This window comes from Lissotriton vulgaris, unplaced genomic scaffold (genome assembly GCF_964263255.1).
Source record: "Lissotriton vulgaris unplaced genomic scaffold, aLisVul1.2 SCAFFOLD_234, whole genome shotgun sequence".
NCBI classification, from domain to species: domain Eukaryota; kingdom Metazoa; phylum Chordata; class Amphibia; order Caudata; family Salamandridae; genus Lissotriton; species Lissotriton vulgaris.
The window spans coordinates 396,083-418,933 of record NW_028251781.1 but is presented as its reverse complement, the minus strand read 5'-3'; positions in this window follow the sequence as shown (position 1 = coordinate 418,933).

Here is a 22,851-nt window from a genome sequence, read left to right as displayed (position 1 = left end):
ATGAGAGTTTGGGACTCTGGAGCACTCAGCAGGAGAAAATAATCTTTTGGGAGCTAGAGGTGCCCATGTGAACAAACTGGTGTTGATTGGAAAGGAAGGAGGAGAACCAGTGAAGGACATTGCAGGTGAATCCCATTCGCGACAGTGTTGAGGGCAGCTGAGAAGTTCAGCAATATCAGGAGGCAGGGCCATTGTAATGTGTGGTCACTAGGGCACTGTGCATCATGTGTAAGGCTGCAGTCTTCCTGCTGCAGTTTGATCTGAAACCAGACTCGTAATTTTGCAGGAGATGGTTAGCATTAATATGATCATGAAGTTGGGTACACAGTCAAAATATCGAGTATTAAATATCGACCTACCAAAATATCGTATTTGAAATTTCGAAGGTGCAGAATATCGATGTCAAGAATATCGTTGGACAGAATATCGACCCTAAGGTAAGTAATATCAAAATTCTTTATATCGATGTAAGTAATATCGAAATTAGTAATATCGATAGCATATATATCGATGTTACTAATTTCGATGACACTAATATCGATATTTGTATATTTTTTTTGTTTTTTATTATGTATGTGTTATATGTTTTACTTAAGTATTTAAAATAATTAATATTATATGTGTATTAATTATATATATTAATACATTTATTTATAAGCACATTATATGTTTTAGTACCGGAGCGGGTTGTGGGTTTATAGGGGAATAGGGTGGGAAGTAATTTAATTATGTTACATTGATTATTAATTAGTAGGATTTATTACTAAATTGCAATTAATTGGTAATTAATTTTAATTAATTGGAAATTAATTTTAATTAATTGATTAATTGATAAATATGTTCTGTAGCGGGTTATGGGTTTATAGGGAAATAGGGTGGGAAGTAATATAATTAGGTTAAATTAATTAATAATTAGTAGTTAATATGAATTATTTTAAATAATTGGTAATTACATTTAATTATTGGAAAATCTTTTTAATTAATTGATTAATTGATAAATATGTTCTATAGCAGGTTGTGGGTTTATAGGGGAATAGGGTGGGAAGTAATTTAAATATGTTAAAATAAAAATTAATTAGTAGTTATTATTAAATAATTTTAAATAATTGGTAAATAAATTTAATTAATTGGTATTTCATTTTAATTAATTGATTAATTGATATATATGTTCTGTAGCGGGTTGTGGGTTTATAGGGGAATAGGGTGGGAAGTTATTTAATTATGTTTAATTAATTATTAATTAGTAGGAATTATAATTAAATTTTAATTAATAGGTAAATAATTTTAATTAATTGGTAATTAATTTTAATTGATTGGTACATAATTTTAATTAGTTCATAAATAGATAAATGTGTTCTGTTGCGGGTAGTGGGTTTATAGGGGAATATGGTGGGAAGTAATTTAAGTGTAATTAAGTAATAATGTTTTTAAAATAATTGTTTTGTTAATAATATAATTGTTAATTAATTAATAATTGTTAATTAAATATTATAAAATGGTATTTTTTAATATTTATTTTAGGTTAAATATATTTAGTTAATCATGTTTTTCAATATTATGTATAGGTATTGTATATGGTTTATATTTATTTAATAGTTTATATTATTTTTATTAAAAAAAGCTTTTATTTATAAGTATGTTATTTTTAACCCCTACGGTATCCAACAGTTTCCCTACTGTTGCACTCTCTGGAGTTGGAATAGTAATTGTTACTCCTACGCTATCCAAAGCTTTCCCTACTGTTGCACTCTATGGAGTGGGAATAGTAATTTTTACCCCTACGCTATCCAACACTTTCCCTACTGTTGCACTCTCTGGAGTTGGAATAGTAATTGTTACTCCTACGCTATCCAAAGCTTTCCCTACTGTTGCACTCTCTGGAGTGGGAATAGTAATTTTTACCCCTACGCTATCCAACTCTTTCCCTACTGTTGCACTCTCTGGAGTTGGAATAGTAATTGTTACCCCTACGCTATCCAACGCTTTTTCTACTGTTGCACTCTCTGTAGTGGGAATAGTAATTTTTACCCCTACGCTATCCAAAGTTTTCCCTACTGTTGCACTCTCTGGAGTTGGAATAGTAATTTTTACCCCTACGCTATCCAACGCTTTCCCTACTGTTGCACCCTCTGGAGTGGGAATAGTAATTTTTACTCCTACGCTATCCAACGCTTTCCCTACTGTTGCACTCTCTGGAGTGGGAATAGTAATTTTTACCCCTATGCTATCCAAAGCTTTCCTTACTGTTGCACTCTCTGGAGTGGGAATAGTAATTTGTATCCCTACGCTATCCAACGCTTTCCCTACTGTTGCACTCTCTGGAGTGGGAATAGTAATTTTTACTCCTACGCTATACAATGCTTTCTCTACTGTTGCACTCTGTGGAGTGGGAATAGTCATTTATACTCCTACGCTATGCAACGCTTTCCCTACTGTTGCACTCTCTGGAGTGGGAATAGTAATTTTTACTTATACGCTATCCAACGCTTTCCCTACTGTTGCACTCTCTGGAGTGGGAATAGTAATTTCTACCCTTACTCTATCCAACGTTTTCTATAATTAATTGTAAAAATATTAAAAGTATATTTAATTTTTTATGTTTTTTACATTTTATTTATGTTATTGTTTTATATTTGTAAATGTATTTGTAATTTAGTATATATTTTATTAATTTATAAATTAGTAAAATAATTATTACAACTTATTGTTCAGTACATATATATTATATATGTACTGTATATATTTAATTAATGTATTATTATTATATATGTATTATTTATTAATTTTAAACATTATTAGATACTTTTAACTATGTAGATTTTATTTATTAGTGTTATTTACTTTATTTTACATTTATATTTTTAAAAAAAACGATATTTTTAACATCGATGTTTTTAACATCTATATTATTTGTTCGATATTTTTGTACTTACCATGTTGTAGATAGGATGTCGATATTCTTGCCCTCGATATTTTTGACTCGATATTCCTGTAGGTCGATATTTTGGAGGTCGAAATTTTGTCAGTGATCCATGAAGTTGAACATAGTCTAATTTTTTCAGTGAACTTGCCAATGAATGGATGTGATGGGCCAGTAGTTGGTGAGGTCACCAAGGTTTATTGACAGTTTCTGTAGAAGTGGGAAGATCTAGCCTCTCTTGAGAGCTTCTGGGAAAGATTCCTTGAGTTAGGGAGACATTGGCAGTTGTGAGCAGGGTGACAGAGCATTCTCCAGAGGGAGCTTTGATGACGAACAAGGGTAAGATATCTTCCTCATAGGAAATTACTGTAGGAAATGGACTATTATTTGGGGTGCCCACCTGAAGGAATAATCACAACTCTTGTGAGTGTGAACCTCCAATGCACTAAATAAAACTGAGCTCAACTCCCCTGGTAACAATAGCACAGAGCAGACAGGCTTTAACTTAGGACAATTTGCAAAGTATATATTCAATATAAAAACAGCAAGAAAGTCAAAACACCAAACAATACAAATCCCAAACCAAATTAGAAATATTGAGAAACATTTAATGAATGAAATGGCACCAAAATGACAAAAAATCCATTATAGGGAAAAGGAGATATACATTGTTAAATGTTTCAGTGAAAATGGCACCAAAAAGTGCAAAGGGTGAATGGGAGTAAATGGTCAACCGTGATGGGGCGCTTGTCAAATACACCTAGTGAATTCTTCCCTGTGACAATGTTTGGGAATCAGAAAGTTCAAAAACGTATCAATGTCCTAATCAAAAAAAGGACATTGCCATTTATTTGAAGAAAAAGATGTCTCTCCATGGAGAAATCTGAAATTGTATCTGCCACAGTGGAACTGCCGATTAGATACCTGTTGGAGTTTGGTCGTGCTAGGGCTCTGGAGCTTTTGAAGTTTTTGCTTCAAAAAGTTTCTAAGTCCCAAAACAATAATCCATCAATCATAGTTTATAAAGCATGGCTATTCACCCATGAGGGTCTCAAGGTGCTGGAGGGAAAAGGGGGGTGGGGTTGCTGAACAGTCTGAGCCCAGGGGTTGAGGTCCTTCTTGAATTGGGTTAGAGATGGGGAATGTCTACGGTGGAGAGGTAGAGTGTTCCAGATCTTGGCGGCGAGGTAGGAGAAGGGTCTTCCTCCGGTTCAAGTCTTGAGTAACTGAGGGACGGTGGCTAGGGCCAGCCGAGCAGAGTGAAGGTACCTGGTGGGTATGTGGAATGAGAGGTGGTGGTTCAGGTATGCTGTCTGGGTCGTGGAGGGCTTTGTAGGCATGCGTGAGGAGCTTGAAAGTGATTATTTTGTTGACTACGAGCCAGTGGAGTTCTCTGAAGTAGTTGGTGATATTGCTGCAGTAGGGGTTGTCAATAACGGATCAGAAAGGGACGTTGAAATTTTAGAGATACTGGAGATTTTCCTGGGGATGAGTCTGAAATTCAATCTAGCGCTGTGGAACAACCAGTCAGGTACTTTTTGCGGTTGGTCCCCTTGGCTCTCCAGCTCTAGAGCAAATGTTTTTCCAGGTGGCCAAGCAATCACAATATTATGCTTCTAAGCCCCCCAAAACATCTGGGGAGGGGGCACCTAGACACAACTAGGGTGTCAGGTAAAGACCAGCAGCAAGGTCTAGTCCATTTTCCAGTTGCCTCTTGCCAGGCGAGAGTTGCAAAGAAAAGGCCTATTGCAACTTTTTGCGTCCCTGTAGCTGCATAGGAAGCCTGCTAACTGCCGATTGGAGTCTACCTCTTTACCCTGGCTACAAGGGAAGTCCTTCAGAGCTCCGCACAGGTCACAAACTGCAGCACCAGTCCTCTTTTGTTCTTCCTAACTAACCAATGGGGTAAAGGTTCACTGGGGCAAAGCTACCCAGTTCTTTAGTATTGGTTTCTATATCTTACAGCAAACAGGCTCAAAAGGACACGTGTCAGGGCATTTTCAAAATGGCGAAAGACTTCAGCCACAGTAAACTTGGGCTCTGAGGGTTGTAGAAGAGTAGAGGAGTGCACTATTGTAATCACTAGTGTCCTTCCACATCTAACACTGAAGTAAAGTTTGAAACAAGCACTGTCACTACAAAAAAATCCAGAGACAGATGTCTGGTAGGGCAAAAGAGGGCCCTTCAGCAACCAGACAGGAATATAAAAGAATCATCCTGGCATCTATTTCTTTCCTTTTCAAATGTTCTAAAGTGTAATAGGTGGCTCAATAGTAAGGCCTTTGACAAAGTACAGCAGGCGGTTGACTGCAGCCAATCCAACAGTAGACAACCAACCCTAAGCTGTGCAGGACCCTCAGCAGTGTGCAGTGGGTGGTTGGCTGCAGGACCTGTGCTCAACCCCCTGCAGGGTGGCCAACACCCCTGCTGGTGATCAGCAACCCACTGTGCACAGCCTTTGCCAATGCGCAGCTGGCGTGTGGCCACATGGTCTAGGCTCTGGTTAGGCCCTGCAGCCAACATGCTATAGGCAGCCAATCCCTCCACAGGCAGCCACACTCTGGTGTGAATGGCCTTTGGTAGTGCACAGCGGGATTTAGCCACAAGGCCTGACCGGTAGTTATAGTTAGGATGGTGGTTCCATAGCAAAAGCATTTTTTTGTTTTCCTAATAACTTTGCTGCCGTTTGATGAGTCTTCATGAAACTTAAAAAAAAAAATCTTCTACTTCAGCACCTTTTTGGAAAGTTTCGAGGTGATCCACCAAGCTGATGCTGAGAAAAAGGGGGGTCCCAAAACAAGTTTTCCCCACTCATTTTTTCATAGTAAAATTAAACAGAGCTACAGCCCAAATGGCTGAATAGATTTACACCAAATTTGGCAGAAAGTTAGATCTTGTTCCAGAAACTACTTTTGGTGATTTAGTGTAAAACCGTTAAGTAGTTTTTGAGATATTGAGGCTCCAAAACGTAGTATCAAGTTAAGATCTGATTGGCTCCCATAACATCAACATCATTGTGGCGGAAGCCATTTTAGGATTCGGGACTTAGTCACAAGTCTTGGAAAAAAGGTTAAAAAAAGTAGAGTGTATGGTGATTCTGCTTCCTAGGCTAGTCCCAAAGGAACCATTCCTGGGCCAAACACTTATATTTAAAAAAATCCTGCTGTAAACTTGTGATAGGTCATTGAAACCCCTACAAAAAAAATAAATGGACTATTGCGCTTTAAAACTATAAGCCCCCAGTGGCGGGCCAGGGTTTTGCAGGGTGGCCAACAGTATTATAGGAAGGCGCCCCAACCCTTCCTGAGGCCCGAAGGACCAATGAAAATAATAAGCAGGGGAGGATGTGTGGCCCTCTCCCTAAGCATCTTCACGCTGCAGATACCCCAGTCCCCTGGGCTGTGTTTTTAATATGGGTAGGATAGTGCATCACTTCCAGGACCCAATCTCATGGGAGTGCTTTTAAATACAGGGGAGGCATCATGCAGTCTTCCTCCCCAAGTGAAGAATGGCCCTGGGACCCCATCCTCTGTGGCCAATACTCTGCAGTGTCCTGTTCAGCTCAACCCTGGGACAAAGTTGTTTCCTGCCAGGGAGAGGGTAGTCATACCCTGTCTGTACTCTCTCAGGTAGGGAACAGAAGTTAGCTGCTGCCCAGCGGGAGCAGAAAATATGTTGCTCTTGCCCCGGCAGGAGCAAAGGAAAGGTGTTGGCTCCCACCAGCACCCAGTATAGTGATGGGTGGAAAGCCAGTTGGGGCCATGGGGGCCTTAAAATTTCCTTGTGGCAACCAATTAGGCCTGTATGGTTGGTGCGATGGGTGGGCATCGGTACACCCACCTACATAAAATCTACCGGGGCGCACACCTGAAAATCAAAACATGATGGGCTCCCACCAAGGGAGGTGGCTTGGACTGCAAGGGTCCTGGCGCTCCCTCCTCCTCATGGCCCCAACTAAAAACTGAGCTGTGGGCGCTCTGGGTGGGCACGCACTTAATAAAAAAATGCAGATTCCCACCGGCACCCACAATTAAAGATGGGGTGCCCCAAGTGGGCACCTGTACAAAAATGTGAAGAATAAATCAGTGGTCAAAACTGCTAATTTATTATTCAATGCTCTAGCAAAGAGTGTCCCAAAGGCCCTATGGCTTTATTGTAGTGAATATTTCTTGCTGGTTGTGCTCCTAAAAGAGGCAGGGGCACCGCCAAACATTCTGTTAATGCTGTGGAGGGCTGCAAGAAGTGCAGCAGTCACCCAGTAACATTGAAGAAAACACAGTAAGTTAACTCTCATGGCGTCATTACTAGGTGCCCCATAAAAGGCTAAGGGCCACATGCATCAAAAGAAAAAACAGTCACAAACGGCCCCTTTGCGACCAATATTTTTGCACTTGGGATGCATCAGCCCAAATGCAAAAATCGCAATTTAAGGAATCGCTAAATTTGCAATTACTTAAATTGTGATTGCATTTAAGGAATCGCAAATTGTGATGCCTCAAATGCAATGCTTGATGCCCTTGAAAATAGAGATTTCGCTATTAGGGGACGCAAATTACCGTCAAATGAAACTTGACTGTAATTTGCAAAAACTAAAGTGCATTTTTCAAAGTTCCTGGTTACACACACACATGCCCTTGGGGCATGGGTGTGTGCAACATGTGTTCACATTACAATTTCAGGGGTGCAACAGGGTGTCCTTTTGGCACCCTTGCACCTTTGAAAATGCATGCGCAATTTGTGAGTACCTATTGGGTACTAACACATTGTGTATGAAATTTCCATTCATTCCTATGGGCCTATAGGCCCATAGGAATGAATGGGAAGCCATTCCTTAATTGCAACTCACAATTTGCGAGTTGCAATTAAGGAATTTGTAGGAATCACAATTTTTTTAGCGATTCCTACATGCATATGCTTTTGCGATTTCATAATTGCAATTCCTTAATAATCGCAATTAAGGAATCGCAAAAGCCTAACTTGATGCATTTCCCCTTAAGTATTATTCCCCCCACACTGAATTATTAATACTGTGGTCACATTTAATAAAATTAATTCTTTGGGTAGAACTACCTCCTATTACAAGAATGAGGGGAAAACATGCAGGAATTGGTGTTTCCACATCGATTCCTGTGCGTTTTTCTCAATTTTTAGCGACAGTTTGACCTGGACTTGTACTGTTCCACCTCAACTTGTGATTTCAAATTGGGCCTGCACCTTCAGATGCCTGCTTCATCAGAAATTACGTGTTTCTTGTAAGTACGCCTTAGAAGTTTAATTCATCTTTGTGACTTGTTGAGTGGGTGTAGTCCCAGGGATGCAGGATCAGTGATGCAGGCTTTCGTGCCTTCAAGGAGGTTACAATCCCCCTAGCAGAGGCAAATTATTATAATCCAAGGTACATTTTAATCCTGTACAATTTAGCTCTTCTAGGAAGAAGTATTAGTACATTCTGATAACTTAGCCTACAATAGCCATACATATATATTCAAAAAGCAATCTCCATTCAGTCATGTAGAAGGCGTTACCTAAACTAGTCAGAGCGCCTGATTGGCAGGGTGGGCAAAGCGAATCATCTTAACTCAAATATCTTCCTATTCAACTGTATTTTGGTCATCGTTTAGTTGTTGTTGTAGTCGCATGACAAAATATAGCATGTCGTACGCCGGACATGAGCTAAAAAGATAAAAAAGGTGAGCCTATTGGGGACGATAAACAATACATTTTTGCAAAAGAGTGAACAAAGTCCCAAGTATTAACCAATATCAACAAAACCATCATTAAAATAAAGTTCATTTATCTCAGTTACCAAGAGTAACATAAACTAATATTGTTGCCTAAACCAATTACTTCCTCTTCTCCTTTCATCTATCTCTTCCCCTTCCAGTTACCTAGGGGTACTCACACGAGCCACCGTTAATGCCATACACAAGCATACGAGACTTTTTAATGTTAACTATGTGAACCACTCCCCAATTTCTTTCGGTAGCCTCCATGTAGCTTAGTAGCCATTTATAACTTAAATCGCTCAGATTATGAACAAAACTCGCACTTAAACAACAAAGTCGAGATATTGAAGCAAGAAGAACGCGACCATTTACTGCGAGGCAGTAAGTTTTTGTTTAACTCAATGCCATCAAATAATGTCCGGCCATGGCAAACTATTGCCCGAATTCTGGAGGTATACTCCCTCTGACATCATTACACCATCATGGTATCACACAATTTTTCAAATGACGCAAACCATTGCCTGGCTCATTAAAATACATTAGCACAAAGTTCCAAAATTGTCAACCATTTTTAAATTAGAAACGCTGTTGTATTAACATTCATTGTTTTAAGCTACAGGGGCACACCAGTCTCCGCCAATGCCCCCACTCTGCCTTTAACTGCTGCTTGAGAAGAATGCCTGGGGTTGCTTTCCAACGCAACATGACAAAGTGCTGCACAATGGTTTATGAGATGATGCAAATTATTTTAATTACGTTTTTATGGTTTAAGCCGTTTTATTGCAAAGAAAAGGGAAAACGGGAATTGTCAGCATCCACAAACAAGGTTGCCATGACGATCACTATCAAGCCAGAAGCCAGTGGTCATTGATGCAAGAGATGTATTGTGTCAAGTCAGAGAATCAAGGTGCTTGGCCATGAAATCCCAATGTAAAGTCACAAAGACTTCCGAAAGTACGGAGGCGTTGAGGACGAGGGGCAGTGATAATTGATTTCAGAAAGCACGTTCAACGTATTTACAGCACAGTGCTCAGCCAGGGTGACGCAGGGGCTAACAGTCAGCCGTCCAGCATGACATGGGCATCTTGAAGGGTATGGGGTCCCCTGGGGTTTGGGGGGCCCGCGACGCAGAAGCTACTTTGTTCTTGTATGGTGCTGCCCTTCGAAGTGACCTAACTCACCACAAGCTACTTGCAGCCAACTCCTGGTGCAGCTTCCCCTTTGGTGCAGGTCTGACCTTGATGACACCTTAGTTCCAGATGTTTGCGCTGGACCATCTCTGCTTCTTTGTATGAAGGAAACACCCCTCGCCCCTTTTTAAATATCCCAATGGCTTCAGCACAAAATCAGATGTTCTGTTTTTTATGTCCACATTTCAGATGTGAAGCTCTGCACCCTCATGAACCTTGAAGACCTGGCTTGGCAGTTTGGGGTGGACTGTTCCCATGAGGCACAGGGTCAAGACTGATTTGCATATAGATGGGTCCGAACTGAGATGGCAAAGTGAGCTAAAGAACCATGATGGATTCAACCCAGATCTGTGACTAGGGGTGAGTGTCTGAAAAATGTCAGCATTCCGTCCATCATCTCCTCTTGTTTGCTCATGAATCTTGCCTGCCAGAATCAAACCCTTATGGCAAGGGCTTAAAGGTCAGGCTGGCATGGAGCTGATGTCTGGGGAAGGGTGCAAAGTGATGTGTTCTTAGCTGGGAGATACTGTGCTATATGAATGGGAACGCTGGAGCTGGATCTTTACAGAGAATTCCTAGGGTCCTTCCCGACATTTTATGCAGAATTGGTGTTGTGGCAAGGGTGCCATGGGCTCTAATGCAAACTTGGAAAATTGGCCACTGCTTCAGAGGCGGTGTTTTGCATAGGCAGACAGACCAGGGCTTCAAAAGAATTAGGGTTGTCTTTACAGGCCCCCTTCAGGGACGATGGGTGAAAGCGTAAAAAAAACAGAAAACCAAAGCCAGACCTACATAAAACCAAGGACCTTATTTCTATTAAAATGTGAAAAAAAATTCTGTCACTTCTGTGAGAGTTGAACTCCCCACCCAGCCCCGATATCACCATTGTTAACCAGATTCAGCTCTGAGCTGCATGGCTGCTGTGAGCCATTGGCAGAAGTCCAGCTCTTTAAGTGCTCAGCAGCTGAGCTGCGCATTCATGCACCACAGCAGGGTTTAAGGACGTGCTAGCACTCAAGCCCCAGGCTCACCATCCCTCCTCTGGGCTCCATTATACAGTCGCGGATGGGAGATGTAGAGAGATTACTTAATATAAATATATTGTGCATATTTTTCATCTCACCGCTCTTAAGGCAAGCTTGGCATGTGAAATCTTAAAAAGTGGTCCTGATGTTTTGTCTTTAATTGGAGGTATAAATAATTCGACTAATTCCCTTTACAGGTCCCAGTGCATCTCATAATCACCTACATGTTTTCCTCCCAGATATACATTTTGTAGCTTATTCATTCCTGACTTTATTTTTTACTTTCTCCTACTTTTAGTTCTGTTTTTAATATTATAAATACACAACTGAGTCTGAGAATGTAAAGTAAACTAGGTTGAATAAGCTCTGCATATGTGATATGAGACAGCTTCTGATGATCTCGCACTTGGGCTATAGTAGTCAGAACTTTTTAAAATGAACTAAAGAGCACGGGCTCTTAAACAATCTTTCCTGTTGGTAGCTATTTCTTTTCTATAGTATATGTCTAGTTATTGTTGGTTTTCAAAACCTGGTCACACTATTTAGGGAGCGTTAGTGGATGAATAAAGGGAGAAGCACACAGAAGGGAGAAGATGAGATCGTGGCGCTACAGGAAGTAGGAGAGAAGTGGGTCAAACAGAGGGGAGGCAGAGATGGGAGAGGAGGAGACAGGAGGGAAGAGGAAGGAGCTACAAGAAGAGTGGAAAAGATGAGGGAAAGAAGAGGCAAAAATTGGGGGAGGTTGTCAAGCAGAGGGGGGCTGAGACACAAGGAGGAGAACCAAAGAGCTGTATGGAAAGTAAGAGAGAAGATGTAAATGTAAATGTATAGGCATTTATATAGCGCACTACTTACCCGGAGGGTCCCAAGGCGCTTCGACCCCTGTGAAACCCTTCCTGGCTTCCCTGAGAGATGGTCCCTTAATGGGTATCTCCAGGGTGAGACCAGGCATCCCCGGCGGGGCCGTTAGTGAAGATGAGGCAAGCTAATGCCCAGAGTTGCCGAGTGTGATCGCTGATCAGAGTGGGCACCGAGGCGAGAGAATTATCCAGTCCGCTGACCCTGGTCCAGAAACCTGCCGTGCCGGGAATCGAACCCTGGTCCCGGGCCGTCCTCTGCTCTCGGGTCTGCCGCCTCTAACCAGTGAGCCACACTACTTCACTAGATGCAGAAATATGTAAGAGGAGCTGTGAATCGGAGGAGGATGTGTATCAGCAAAGCGGAACAGATTGTCATTTACACTCCAGAGATTAGCCACTGACTATTTGGTGGTGAGGGGGTGAAGAATCAGCGTATCTGGAACATTTACTGCTGCAACACGAGGCAGTCAATGGCTGAGGGCCCGCACAGTGCAAATAGCTTTTGGAAAATTAATTTTATCAAACAAAAGTTGGTACACCATCACAAGAATCTGGACATAGGGTATTATTAATCAGGTACAAAGCAAGATTATTAACACAGTACATACATTCACACCTAGCATCCTGTCACTTCTTGGTCCACCTTGTGTTTATTGTCAGTCCTTAGAGTTCACCCCGTTCTAGCCCTATATGTTTCCCATGCACACCAGATCTTTTCCCATTTTGCTGGGCATCCTCTACTCTGGTAAACCATTTTTCTGCTTGTTGGCACCAATCTTGATCGTTCCTCCAGTCTCTGATTTTCGGGAGCACAGCACTTCTCCAGTGTCTAGCAATTTTTCTTTTAGCCACTCCTGCTGCCAACATTAGCCATATCTTGGTATATGTGTGCCATTTGATTTCCCATTCACTCCCAGCATGTGCCACCTTGCCGCATTGGGACCTGTTGCCCCACCACCTCTGTCATAATCTGAGTCACCTCACTCCAGTACAGCTGTATTTCTGGACAGGGCCAGAATATGTGGAAGAAGGATTCTTTTTCTTTGCACCCCCTGACACAGTGATTCAAGTCGCTCCGGACAAACCGATACTGGAATGTTCTAGGGGCATATGACCTATGCAGGATACTAGCGGTTGCATGACGTTACAACGCATACTTTTACAACGCATACCATTACAACGCATTTTGTACAACGCAACATCCATTAGAATGCATTCCATTACAAAACATGCCATTACAACAAATTTTTAAAAACTACCTTTACAACGCATTCCATTACAACGCATACTACCTTTACAATGCATACCATTACAACGCATACCATTACATTGCATGTATGGTAAGTATTGGATAGTGTAGGGGTAAACATTACTATTCTAACTCCAGGGGGTGCAACAGTAGGGTAAGTGTTGTAGAGTGTAGGGGTAAAAATTACTATTCTAACTCCAGGGGGTGCAACAGTAGGGTAAGTGTTGGATAGTGTAGGGGTAAAAATTACTATTCTAACTCCTGGGGGGTGCAACAGTAGGGTAAGTGTTGGATAGTGTAGGGGTAAAAATTACTATTCTAACTCCAGGGGGTGCAACAGTAGGGTAAGTGTTGGATAGTGTAGGGATAAAAATTACTATTCTAACTCCAGGGGGTGCAACAGTAGGGTAAGTGTTGGATAGTGTAAGGGTACTATGCGTTGTAATGGTATGCGTTGTAATGGTATGCGTTGCAATGACTGCGTTGTAATGACATGCGTTGTAGTGGTATGCGTTGTAGTGTCATGTGTTGTAATGGTTGCGTTGTAATGGCATGCGTTGTAATGGATGTTGCATTGTAAAAGTTTTGTTGTAATGGTAGTTCGTTGTAAAAGTTGCGTTGTAAAGGTTGTTTCCCATCCTAGCTGCACTTGCCGGAACCTTAACCTTATGCCATCTCCCTAGGACTTTGAATGGCTTCCCTTCAGTCCTCGTCCTCTAGAAGTCAAAGATCTGACTCCCAAGCCTCCCTCAGAGGGACTAAGGGGCCCGGGGAGTCATTCATGATCTTTCGATAGGTGAGGGTCACTGCATTATCTATCACGGGTCTAACAATAATCTGTTCTCCAATGGAGAGTATACCGGCAATATATCCCCTTCTGCTATGTGTCTCCCCAGGGCTTGTCTGAGCTGGAGATAACAACATCTCTCTGACTCCACTTATTGATACTCCGTCTGTAACTCTTCAAATTTATGCATTGAGCCCTTTTTCCATATATCCCCCAGCCGTTCCAAACCTATAAGGCTCCATTTCTGAAACCCACGCAATTGCCCCACTTCCCTCAGCATGTCGCTTTTCCATAGTGGGGTCTGTCCGATCAATTTTGCTCCCCACCCTAATCTTTTCGTGGTCTCCCACCAGGCTTGTCTCACCATCTGTGTTTGCGGTGGGCATGATTTCTGGCATTTTTAATGATATAGGGTGGTTAAATAGCCCCCATTCCCTATAGCCTGCCTGTCTATCCAGTATGCTGGTTCTGACACAGGTGAAAAAGCCCAGTCATGAACGTTAACCAATTGAGATGCCAGATAGTAACTGTTAATGTCAGTAATCGCTAGCCGACCCTCATAGACTCCCTGTTGTGGTTTTCTTAATGTGATGTGTGGAATCCCCCCTTCCCGGAGCTCACCATCAATTGTCTTAAAGACAAAGTTCGGGATATGATACATCATGTTTTGAAACTCATACAGCAGGTGGGGGAGCGCCATCATCTTAAATAGCACCACCTGGCCCATTAATGAGACTGGGAGCCGCCGCCAATGGGTTACGTCCTCTCGTAGTCTCGCCAACTGCAAGTTTACATTCAAGGCCAGGAAGTCATTTTCAGACTTGGTAATACACATTCCCAGATATTTTAATACTTCGCTCCGCTCCAATGCTGCACATGGAAACGTAAAGGTTGGTAGTTCCAGCGTCAACGGCAATGCCAACGTTTTATCCCAGTTTATCTGGTATCCCCAGTAGCTGCCAAAAAGTTGGAATATATGTATAAGTCTATGTATTGTCTGCCGTGGTTTATGAGCATAGAGTAGCACATCATCTGCATAGAGGGAGAGGCGTTCCCATCTGCCTCCAGTGTCAATACCATATACCAAAGGGTCATTGCGCATCCATGCTGCAAGTGTCTCTACTGCCATTGCAAAAATCAGAAGGGAGAGTGGACACCCTTGACGTGTCCCTTTGTGTATCTTAAAGGGCCTGGACACTGCCCCGTTTACTCTCACCCAAACTAATGGGAAATTGTACAAAAGGGTTATCCACGCCCGAAACCGTGGCCCAAAACCCAGTCTGATCATAACCTCGAATAGATATGGCCATTCAATACTGTTGAATGCCATGCGAGCATCTGGTGCCAGTACCGCTGCTGCCTCCCCGGGCCATAACGCTGTTTCGTGCATAACTCCGAATAGTGTTCTGAGGTTCAGCCTGGTGCTTCTGTGTGGTATAAATCCAGACTGGTCCGGGTGAATTATTACTGGAATTACCAGATGGATCCTATTTGCTAGGCCTTAGCTAGTACCTTAGCTTCAAAATGAGTCAGCGATATGGGCCTGGATGAGCTGCACTGCACTGGGGGTTTCCCCTCCCTCGGTATTACTGGTATAGTAGCCAATCTGATATCTTCAGGCAATTTCCCGTCTTCTAGTGCTGAATGGAGCATATTTAACATCAGCTGTGCCATCGTATCTGCTACAATTTTGTACAGTTCTGCGGGTAGCCCATTTGGTCCAGCCACTTTCCCGGTATGTAAGTCTCGTATGACTTCTGTTATTTCTTCTACTGTCAGATCTCTGTCTAAGTCGTCCGTTTCCTCTGTTGTGAGTTCTGTCAGTTGGAGGTCTCTCAGACGTTCTGCACTTTCTCCGGCTGCTCTAGTAGTTGCCGACTGGTATAGCACCTCATAGTGAGTTGCAAAAGCCTCAGCTATTTCTCAATTCGACTTACTTATTGAGCCGTCAGGATTCTTTATTCCTAGGACCCAGTTACAGTTTTTATCTCTCCTAAGTATGGGCGGAAAATCCGTTACGCTCGCGGATTTTGCGGATTTTCGGTAAATTCGCAATCCGCAAGATTTGCGAATTTCCCGCAAAATCCGCAAATTCGCACGCAGCAGATTTTTTTTTCTTGGTGATACAATTTTGCGGCGTGCGGCGTTTATCATCATTTGCCGAGTTGTTTTTCTCGATATTTTGCGACTGCGGCGCCATTTTGGATCTTGCTGCGGGATCCCGCGGGAATTTGGCAAGCGCGATTACGTAATCGCGGCTTGCCAACTTTTGCAGCAAGCGTTTGTCAACGCGAGTACGCCGAGATCACGTCTCGCGGTACTTCGCAATTGCGAGCTTTGAGATGCGGCGAGCAGCAACAATCTCGCACATGCGAAAATATAAAATTTGCAATTCTGCACAAGAAATCCACCAGCAAGCAGCATAAACCTTCTTGAAATGATGATTTTTATCTGAATAACTCATTAGGTTGACATTTGCCTGCACTTTTTTAGCGAGGAGTCCATTTTGGGGAGGGGGGAGGGGGGTTGGAGGAAGGAAGTGCCCCACAGTCTTCAACTTCCTGTTCCTGTCCAGCAGGCTCCTCCCAGTGCTTTGTCCATCTCCTGGTCACTTTTCATTTGGATCTGGAGCTGGAAGGATTACTTTTTGTGGATGCTGCTGGATATTTGGATTTGAGGCCTTTTTGACTTTCTTTGGATCACTGTTGGATTAGAAATTTTACAAGTAAGTTTGTTTGGGGCATTACAGTTGCTGCAACTACAATTTTGGAATTTTCGATTTTTGGGCTGTTTTGGGGCCTTTTGCCCAGGGGTACTCAGTGGTGGGTGGACTGAGTCTTTCTGTGGGGTGTCTTGAACTTAAACATCATGGAGGGCATGGATGGATTGGGATTGTGCTGATTTTTCAGTGATTTTCGTTTTTTGGGGCTGTACTTGTGGCCTTTTCACCAGGGGTATTTGAGTCTAGCATGGGCCTAGTCTTTCTGTGGGGTGTCTTGAACTTAAACATCATGGAGGGCATGGATGGAATGGAATTGTGCTGATTTTTCAGTTATTTTCGTTTTTTGGGGCTGTACTTGTGGCCTTTTCACCAGGGGTATTGAGTCTAGCATGGGCCTAGTCTTTTTGTGGGGTGTCTTGAACTTAAACATCATGGATGGCATGGATGGAATGGGATTGTGCTGATTTTTCAGTGATTTTCGATTTTTGGGGGTGTTCATGGGGAGGGACAGGCCATGTGGCTGGGGGCCATTTTGAGTGCTGCTACAGGCCCTGGCCATGTGCAGGGAGGCAAGTGGCCATTTTGAATGCAGGCATTGTTTTTAGGCCTGCAACCATTTTGCCTACTTTTCAACCTTTATGCCCAGGTGTAGTGAGTCTTGCATGGGCCTAGTCTTTCTGTAGGTTGTCTTGAATTTAAACATCATGGAGGGCATGGATGGAATGGGATTGTGCTGATTTTTCAGTGATTTTCGTTTTTGGGGGCTGTACTTGTGGCCTTTTCACCAGGGGTATTTGAGTCTAGCATGGGCCTAGTCTTTCTGTGGGGTGTCTTGAACTTAAACATCATGGAGGGCATGGATGGAATGGGATTGTGCTGATTTTTCTGGGTTTTTTTTCCGATTTGTTTGGGGTGTATAACTGAACTGATGTTCCTCTGTCTTCCATTGTTTTTAGGTGCACAAGATTCAAGAGAACCACCAGTGCCAGGAAGAAGTCCTGCAGCGGTGTGTGTGTGCAGCATAACGTCACGCGACGTCACGTCTGGCCTCAGACAACTCTACAATTCGTGCAACTGCGGCCTGCTGTCTGACCTGCTCTGAAGAAGATGGCCCCAAAAAAAGGTCTCCGTAGCTCCTCTAGCAAGAAAGTTGCTAGTAAGGAGCAGAAGAAGCAAGTTACCAAGGAGGCTGGTGTGCCAACCGCCACGTTTTTTGGGAGCAAAAAAAAAAGTACGCCTGCAGCAGCAGGATCTGCTGGGGACCAAGCTGGGAGCAGCACCCCCGCTCCATTGGGTTCAGTGCCTCCACCACCACGCCAACTTAAGTCAAAGCCCTTGAGTGCTTCAGAGACAGTCAGTGTACTTCTCCAATCACCATCGACCAGTGATGTTGGCTCATCGCAAGAAATAGCAGCAATGTCCCTGAATCAACACAGGTTGTTGTAACTCATCTGACAAGTGTTGAACAACCACAGCCGCAACAACAACATGTGCAAGTAGTACAAGCCCAAGTACATGTGGAAGGAGAGGCAGCGCAAGGAGATGCACAAGCAGAGGTGCATGGAGGGTCACAAGTGCCCACAATAGTTGTTCCTCCCGAAGTAGGGGCACATCAGGAAATTGACAATCAGACCGAGGTATCATTTGAGGAAGCCACTCCTCCTGATGATCATTCATTGTTTTCCACATCCCTAGCAAGGAAAAGATCAAGGGGGGTGTCTACATCTTCTTCAAGCCCACCTCCTACTGATGATCTGGATGATGATTGGGTACCACCACGGCAGCCTGAGAGTGAGGCACACCATGATCTGACAAAGATACCTAAGCGTAAAAGGAAGGTCGTCGAAAAACTCATAGCTATGGAGTGTGATGAAGCTCAACAAGAAGTGACGCATACTGCTGCTGATGAAGCCTCTCACGACGACGAGCCAGTCATCATAAAGGTCACTGCAGCCCCAGCGGGCATGCAGCAAAGAGACATTTTGACCCTATCCCGAGAAGCTGCTGAGCGTGATGATGATGTCGACGAGGAGTCAATGGAAACACAACAATCATTGGATTTGGAGTTAACTAGTACACCAACACCTACCGCTTCCATATTTCTTCCTCGCAAGAAGAGACTTCCATCCACCTCGACCTCAATTAGTGGTGGTGAAAGTGCAAAACGTACTGAAGTTCGGCAATCCACATCCTCCACTTCATCTGGCATTAGCAGCAGGACCACCACCACCAGTATCGCCGCCTCCTCCGGCCCCCAAAGACATTTCAAGTCTCCAGTTTGGGACTTCTTTAGTGTTTGCCCAAGAATGGAAAACGTAGCCATTTGTAGCATTTGTAAGCTTCGAGTTAGTCGTGGTAAGTTTGGTACCAACTATGGTACCGGAGGCCAGAGAGGTCATCTTAGGAGAGCGCACCCTGTCCAATGGTTTGCACACCTAGAGGCGGTCCAGGAAGCCCGAATTGCACGTAATGAAAACGTTGATTTTTCATCTGATGATGACGAGGAGGAAGAAGACGATTCAAACACTTCACTTCCACCCAGTACCCCTGTCAGCAGCACACCCCATGTGAGCCACACTAAGAGTGTGGGAGAGAGTGAGACATCAATGCGGAAAAGTTCATCAGCGAGCGTAACTGGGTCGAAGATATCATCATCATCCCGTAAATCCTTGGTCCAGGGCAACATTAAAAAGATGTTGTTTACAGAAGCGCAATATGAACGCAACCACCCACTGACGCGTCTTTATAACACTAAGCTGGCTAAAATGCTCCCTTTTTCTTTTGTAGAAGGGGTTGGTTTTCTAGAATTAGTGGCAGCGCTCTGCCCTAAATGGAAGGTTCCTAGCTGGTTCTATTTTGCCCGAGTTGCGGTTCCAGCACTACATGAAGATGTTCTGAAGGTGATTGGGGCAGCTTTGCAGAAGAGTGCTGTTCACACTATACATCTGACAACAGACATGTGGACCAGTGGCGCAGGTGCTGATTACATGTGCATCACTGCACACAGGGTCTCTTTTTCAGGGGCTAAAGCAAAGCTAAACGCAGGTGTTGACGCGGACATTGTTTTTAAAGCTGCTCGGAAACATGCAACACCAGCCATGTTTGGTTTGGAGAAACGTCACACAGCAGAAAACATTTTGGATGTCTTTAACACAAAGGTCCTTAAGTGGCTGTCCCCAAAAAAACGCCAGGTTGGTTATGTTTCCACGGACAATGGCGCCAATATAGTTAAGGCCATGAGGCTGGGTGAGTATTTCAGAGTGCCGTGTTTGGCGCACTGTATAAACCTGGTTGTCCAAAAATTCTTGGGTAATAAACACAGTGCAGCGTACAGAGTATTGGACACCTGCCGAAAAATGTGCAACCATTTCAGCCATTCTTTTAAGGCCCGGAAGCAGCTGAGGAGCCTGCTATATCAACGTCAAATGCCAGTGAAAGCACTCATCCAGGAGGTGGTAACACGTTGGAACTCAACCTTCTACATGCTTGAGCGTCTGTATGAGCAGTATACGGTACTCGATCAATATTTCTTAACAGAGGGTACAGCTCAGGAGGACCTGAGGATGGGTGCGGCGCAATGGAACATAGTTCAAAGCCTGACACGCATGCTTCGTCCTTTTGAGTTCTTCACGCGTGCAGTCAGCAAGGAGGACTGTAATTTGGGAAAAGCTATCCCATTGTTGTACATGCTGGAGCACCAACTGAAGGAGGTGTGCTGTGTGTTTGAAAAAGATGTAAAAAACCAAGACTCTTTTGTTCTGGCTGAGAAATTATTAGAGCTCCTACAAGGTGATGAACATCTTAAAATGATCCACTCAGAACAGCATTACATTTGTGCTACTATTCTGGATCCACGCTACAAAAAGGCGCTGGCAGGCCAAGCATTCTTTCCTTTTGATGATGAACATGTTCCAAAGTACAAACATTGGCTAGCCTTGTCAGCCAAGAGGTTTGAAAGAGAACAGCAGAAAATTGAAGGAAATGGCAGTACATCAGCATCAGCAGGCCATCCCCAGTCAAAACAATCCACTTCTGCACCTGTGGCTGTGGCACAAGTGACCTCTCAGCCGGTAAAGACACCGGCAACCGGATCATCTGCACCAGACACAACAGAAACATTGGAGGCTGAAGAGGATTGGCTAGCTCGGCTTGGGTTTGGTTCTCAAAAGGTCAGAGGCGCAGCAACAGCTAAGCAAAGTGGAGGAACCTTGGATGAGGACCTTGAGTCGATGGTGAAGGACTATCTGAATGACTCAACAGAGGTCTATGTTAATGCTGACCCATTGGCGTATTGGCATGGGAAAAAAGAATTGTGGCCACAGCTCACCAACCTGGCTTTAAACTACTTGTCTTGCCCACTCGCAAGCGTGTCTTCTGAACGTGTTTTCAGTGCTGCTGGTGGCATTGTAACTTCCAAACGGAGCCGCCTCTCGCCCAAAAATGTGGAGAGGTTAACAATGATCAAGATGAATCAGCACCTCATACCACCAGATTTCAGAGTACGAGAAAGCATGCCGGATGAAGACGAGGTGGCTAGCAACATAGATGAGGGAATTTCTACTCTGTCAGGTGACACTGAGCTCACCCTGCCTGAATTCGCAGAGTATGATGACGAAGCCTTATTCTTATTCCTGGACCGTGATACCGAGCCCTGAAAATGAGACAACGAATCAATAACTTTCTTTTTCGTCCTTATTCACTTTTATTCCTATGTGTCTGTCTTTCTTTGTTGTGCACAGTTAATATATTTCAAACTTTAATCAGATAATCACAAAACCAAGCCCATCAGCAGAACTGTCTTCACTTGTTTGCTAATTGATTTGAAGGTGCCGCAGTCTGCATTCCTCAGGTTCACAAGTTCAGAAGAACATGCTCCTCTATCCTCCTCCTCCAGACTCCTATTTCCATCAAAGCAGAGGGCTGGTTTACGCCCAATGAAGAAAGACTCAGCACTTATGGGGGTGTTGTTCTACCTCTTTGCAGCTGAGTTGACGGCTCTGGGACCATTGTTGGGAAGCTCTAATACCGGATAAAAGTGGTTTGGACCAAATCCGAGGCGCAATTTTTTAGTGTTTTTGCTGACTTGCTTGCCTTTGAGGTGCTCTTAGGGGGGGTTCAGTCTGTTTGTGGGTGAGTTTCGGGGTCTGTCAGCACTGCTGGGACACTCTAATCTTGATTGCATTTGCTTTTCAGGAAATCCGTGGTGGCAACCCAGACTTATGGCCTAGCTACGCAGCGCGTTTGTACCGAAGGCCGAGAAATATTGTAAGTAGGAGATGTTGCTTTTGGCCTGTTTGGGGGTGTTATGCTTTTTGGCGGGTGGGTTGGCGGGTCTTGGGGCATTCCTGGGAAGGTCTAATACCTGGTAGAAGTGGTTGGGACAAAATCCAGGCCGTTTTTTTTTTGTTGCTATTTCTGACATTTTGCTCAATGTAGCGTTTTCGGGGTGTGTTTGGGGGGCTTCCTGGTGTTTGTGGGTGGGTTTCGGGGTCTGGGCGCACTGCTGGCTATATATACTTTACTTTGCAAGAGGTTTGAAGCAAATCCATGGTGGCAGAGGGGAGTTAGGGCCTAGCTGCAGAGCGCGCGCGGAGTGATTTCGGAAATTTGGAAAAAAATGACAAAGTCCCCATTTTTGTACTTTTGCTCTTTGGCTGTTTGGGGGTATTCTACTCGTTTTCTCCTGGGTTGACGGCTCTGGGGCCATTGCTGGGAAGCTCTAATACCGGATAAAAGTGGTTTGGACAAAATCCACGCCGATTTTTTGTTGTTGCTATTTTTGACATTTTGCTCAATGTAGCGTTTTTGGGGGCCTGTTTGGGGGGCTTCCTGGTGTTTGTGGGTGAGTTTCGGGGTCTGGGAGCACTGCTGGGACACTCTAATCTTGATTGCATTTGCTTTTCAGGAAATCCGTGGTGGCAAACCGGACCTATGGCCTAGCTACGCAGCGCGTTTGGACCGAAGGCCGAGAAATATTGCAAGTATGAGATTTTGCTTTTGGCCTGTTTGGGGGATGTTATGCTTTTTGGCGGGTGGGTTGGCGGGTCTTGGGGCATTCCTGGGAAGGTCTAATACCGGGTAGAAGTGGTTGGGACAAAATCCTCACGGAAAAGCCTTTTGGCACTTTTTGTAAATTAGGGTTCGTTAGGGTTAGCCCTAGCAGCAGGATTGCATGTGTTTCGGGGTGTTCTAGATTTTTGCAACTGAGTTCTGGGGTCTTAGAGCACTCGTGAGAATGTGTAATTTTGATTGCAAGTCATTTGAAGAAAATCCATGGTGGGAAAGGGGGGATTTGGCATAGTTAAAGAAAGCCTTTGCCACTATTCTTAACTTAGGGTTCGTTAGGGTTAGCAGTATTTCTATTGCATGTGT